Source organism: Hyla sarda, chromosome 1, assembly GCF_029499605.1.
Source record: "Hyla sarda isolate aHylSar1 chromosome 1, aHylSar1.hap1, whole genome shotgun sequence".
Taxonomy (NCBI): domain Eukaryota; kingdom Metazoa; phylum Chordata; class Amphibia; order Anura; family Hylidae; genus Hyla; species Hyla sarda.
In genome coordinates, this window is record NC_079189.1 from 555,116,148 (window position 1) to 555,121,708 (window position 5,561).

Below are 5,561 nucleotides of genomic sequence, written 5' to 3' on the forward strand. Positions count from 1 at the left end.
GGGTCCTGCTGCTGGGGACCCCTGCAATCTTGTATACGTCACCCACCTGTTTGAGCTGCACACCGCGGTGCCAGCTCACAAACAGCCGGGTGGCGACCAAGGGGCCGGAGTATCGTGACATCACGACTCCGCCCCCGTGTGACGTCACGCCCCGCCCCCGCTATGCAAGTCTATGGGAGGGGGCATGAAAACCAAAGTTTCACAACATATAGAAATGCATTCATTATTGTAAAATGAATGAAAAATTGAATAAAAATGATACCTCATATGTAGTATATATGCCTCATTAGAAATATATTGAGCTGGATTCTGTTTCATCTTAAAGGGTTACTCTGCCCCTAGACATCTTATCCCCTATTCAAAGGATATGGGATATGATGTCTGATCCCCGGGGCAACTCTCCAGTCATCCGGTGCTGGGAGCAAACTCCACTCCGTGCCAGATGAGTGAGTGATCACAGCCATCACGCTTCCTCCATTCATGTCTATGGGAGCAGGCTTTGTACAAGTGACGGCTTTGTACAAGCGTGACATCACGAACACAGAAGCTCCAAGCTTCCGTGTTCAGAAGGCCGCAGCATTGGCCCTGAGTTCCCGGGGGTCCAAGTGGCCGGACCCGCGATCAGACATCTTATGCTTTGGATAGAGGATAACATGTCTTGGGGTAATATGGTAATATGATCAGCTGCTTTTTGGTAGTATATAGGTGCCTCAATTTTAGTATTTGGGGTTAGCTGTTTATGAATATAAAATATATACTTAGTCCTGCATTTCTCTTTTGTGGGCTCCCATTTTACCATCTTAGTGCTGATCATCCTGCTGCAACCCCGACATATCTGGGAAATCGTTTGACCAGTAGTTAATAAAATTCTTCACTTCCTATGGTACCTTTATTTGGGGTTCATTTTCTTATGGCTATTTTCCTTATACACAGGTTCTAATGTTTTAACTTTTTTTTTGAATTTTGACAAATGTCCGACGCAATGTTCAATTTATGGAAACTGAAATCTCCTATGTGATGAATTTTTAATGCTTATTAAAGATTAACCTTCCTGGGACTTGATGCGATATATATATATATATATATATATATATATATATATATATATAAATATATGTGACTTTTGATAAGTGATGGCAAGTCCTACCTGGACTCTTTCCTTTCCCTGAAGAATTGTGATTTGCTATTAGTTAAGATTAGGAAACACGTTGTGTCTTAAAATTGAAACTAACTCTAATGGGAGTTGTTGGCTACTGTTTAGCCCTGTTGACTACTCTGTTTACATAACTCCAGGAGATATGTCAAGCAGGTGGCTTGTGGGGCGACGTGTTCCTGTGACTAATACAAATAACATACTATAAACTTTTGCCACCCGCCATGTTTCTTCTGTCTGTTCCTGATTATGCTGTCTTGCCCACACCCCATGTCTAAATTCTGGCTTGCCTTATCTTACCCCTTGAGGTATCTACTGGGCCAAATATATTGTTTTAGTAGGAAGTGCCTCAGGCGCTATACCACACACGTTAACCCTTAGTCTTTATTAATGAAAACCTTGTCATTACAATAGTGGCATTTTTCAGCTACTTCTTTAAATGACATGTACCTAGTTGATTCCTAGCCTACATCACTCATTTTTCACTAGAAATAAGTAGCTTTAGTATAAAAGGGGCGCCATTCTGTGTACGCTTCCAGCAAGTCAAACGATTAGTCCTTCCTCCATTCATTTGAGTACTTACAATGGATTGTTATGTACCACCGCTTGTCAGTCTTTATGTCATAATTTAATTTTGTTTATTAAACATATGCCAATTGTTTTTGTATGGATTAAATTTATGACAAAGGTATTCTCTTTCCATAAAAGCTATACCTGTATGTCTGTTTTTTGCGTGTTTGTTATAGACTTTTAAATTACGGACCTAAGAAAGACAAAAGTGAGCACCAAAATGTATTGTCCTGTTATGTAATAAATACAAAAATCCTGAATTTATGTTCATTACATCTCTATAGCAGGGCCCTATCCTGAGACTCAAATTTTGTCCTTCTCCTGTCCAGTTTGTCCAGTTATCCGCTTCCATTCTGGTTGTTGGATCTGGTCCTCAGTGCAGCTCACTGTATAATATATGTGCCTTACATAATGTTATGAACAAGGTTTGCACAACTATACAAGGTTAGTAGGCACTTGATGGTTTGGTGCTAGGGCTATCAGTATACCTACACAAGGGATCTTTTTTCTTCCATTTTGATTTAGCATCTTCAAATACTAAATTCTATTATGAAATCCCTCTACAAGGTTATTAATAAACATATTGAAAATAATTTGATCCAATCCTTAACCTTTTGGTACCCCATTATTAACAGCGACCGATCCTATCACTGAACCAGTTGCTTACCTATTTAGATATATTCTCCTTTAGGCCCAGAATCAAATGCCTTAGAAAAATCCAGATACACAACATCCACAGCTTCACCCTCGTCCAATCTAGAACTGAATTGTGCTAGACTATTCTGCTTTTCTGCTATGCTAGATAACTAGGCTAAAACTAGATCAGAGTAATAGAACAACATATATATCATGAAGACCAAATCAGTGCAGACACAATGACCAGGGCAGCAGCTGCTCCTCCTGACTGTAGGGTTACCCTGCAATCTGTCATACCCACCATTTCCACCAGTGTTCAAGTCTTTGATATAATCTGACAGACACTCATGTGCAGTTTAACATCTCTACCCTGTAACCTGATAGCGGCTCCATTTGGTCTCATGGAATCACTCCTGACATTGACGATCCGTTCCACACTAGGAAATAACCCGGGTGATATTTTAGAGTTTCCTGCAGTTATATAAGCTTGGTTTGACATTTCTGCTAGCATTCTGCACATTTCCTATGACTAGTGACCACAGTCGTATAGTTAAAAAAAATATATATATATTAATAGATTAGGAGACTACAACTAGAAATAACTTCTCTTTTCTTTTTATTCCACCAGCTTCATTTAGAGCTCCTTACTATGAATTAGACTGCATGTAAGAAACTATGCTCATTCTCATTCCTGCTTTACAATAACACAAACCATAACTGAGGTGGTCTAGGGCTAGCACGTATTGTCATCAAAAATGTGAGGCCCATATACTATTCTTTTACAGGGTCTCTCTGATGTCATTGTACATCCCTTCATCAATCAAAAGCTGTCCACACACATCCGCTGTCAGTCAAGCACTTTTATATCTCTAAGGAGATGGGAGATTGCTTAAAGCTTTATACCTGGCTTCTCCCAGGGTGGGTGCACATGGTAATCTTTTTACACAAGGGTGGTGCTGTGTTGCAGCTATTGTAGCTGTGTCTGTGGGAAGAGTTGACCCAGAGGAGGCTAGATCTTTCTGTTGTGGGGCTGCCGGACCACTGGGTCATTCCCCCATAGGCACTGTTGTTGTGATAGTGGTGGTCGCCACCCAGTGCCATGCCATTTTAAGTTAGGGATTGACTTGAATCAGATGGCCATGATGTGGCAAGCAGGTTTTTATTCTTTGATCAAAATGTATACTAACTACCAGATGTTAGATTTTGTAATACCACTGAGAAGGAATAGGTCAATGTACAACATGTGGATGTGAAGCAATAATTTTTTTTTTCCAAAATATATTGTTATTTTTCCTAAACTTCCCACACCCATACACACTCAACTTGCATGCATGCATTATAAATGGATAAAGAAGAGTTAGCAAGAGGAAACTAACCAATCCTTCTTTTTCCCAACATTAAACTTAGGGGAAGAGGTGGAAACATGTTTCCATTAGATGGTCGGAACATCTTGCCAAAGTCTGTGAGTTTGGTGGCTATTAATCTAAAACCTATGGACAACTTCAGGACAATCCTTGGTGACATGGCTGGGTGTTGGACCCCCCCCAATATGGTATCGATGGTCTTTCTAGATAATTGGTCACCAATTTTAAAAAGTTAAATTAGGCCTTCAAATGTTGGCTAAGAAGACGTTAAGAAACAATGTAATTCCTTATTTCACATGTGAGAGGTCTACACAAGAGCCATATTATACCCATGGATGAAATCCCCCCAGAAAAGGCAAATCCCCTCTCTAATACATGTATTAGTCACTGTAATAATTGCAAAACCAAATTTAACCTGACAAATTCTAAGTAGGAGGTCAGAACACTCTGCATTTCGTTCAGACTCCATTCCTGTTTAAACATAGGTGCAAATCTTCTAAAAGCCAGATGCCTCCTGAATAATATTGTATCACAAATCTCTGAAATGTAATACATTGTATAAATACAACCATTATACGTTCAGCAGGTTCATCTGCTTCTCATTTTGCGAGGTATGGTACGGTAGCATCATTAGTTAAGCTGGGTATTGTGCATTTATGATCTCCAGGAAAATGGCAGAAAATAGTAAAAGACTAGATATACGGGCACAAATTACACGAGTTTTCTTAAAGCAAGAAAAGGTGAAAATTAGAAGCGATAACTGTAGGGCCAAATGAAAAAAACCTGCCTGCTGCCCCCACGTGCCGCGCTGAATTATGAATATTCGGACCCTTTAGTCCAGACACATATAGCAGTTTTCCTGTTTGGATTTTGGAGAGCTCCAATATGCTAAAAATTAGGTAATAAAACCGCCAAACCGTATTTCTGGAAACTATAAGGGGATAAACAGGCCTGTTTCATTGCCTTGGATTAAACAGAAACAGTTAAAACACTGGATGCTTTAAAGCTTAAATCAAAGCAGAGAAGAGAAAATAGAGACGGAAAAACAGGAAAAAGACTCGTTCTGAGTTCCTCCGAGCCAGGGATTAATGTTTGACTATATAGTTTAACTCTTTGCTATTTCTAGCAGGTTACAGTGGGTTTTATTTCTTATTTGCCGCTTACAAATTTTTAAAGATATATATTACTTCTGCACTGTATGGCAGGAAGAAAAAGGATTTCCTACTGTATTTAAATGTATGGTAAAATAAAAAAAGAAAATAAATTTAAAATGTATACAGTATCTATGTTATAACTCTAAGGGCTCATTCACACATTTCCGAGCAGTCTCCGTCTATGAATGAACATGTTCTAAGATCTGGAATTTCTACAGTAGAACGAAATTCCGCAGTGTGAATGGTGCAGCAGAATCCAATTGAAAATAGTAGGAAGCTGCTGCTGTTTTATGTCTGAGCAAGAAGCAAAAAAAAAAAAGGTCAAAAAATCACAGCAGCAGGATAGGGGTTAAAAAAATTAGTAAGAAGGGAGGTAAACAATTCCAGCACTGGTCTTAGTTACAAAATCCCATACTTTATTCTATCTATAAAGAACTCATACAGGTAAGTTTAAAATAAAAAGAATGGATTCTGGGGACAGAACAAAAAAAAATGTTGCAACAGTGTTTATAAAAAACAAACAAACCAAAAAAAAAAACGTTACAAGTCACCCTACCATTTTGTCTATACAGCTACTATGATTATGTAAATAACGCTATGGTAAAAGACTACAAAGTGTTTGTACTATGGCTCTACAGTTCTGTGTTATTTCATTCCTTATGCCTCATCTTCTTGCTTACATAC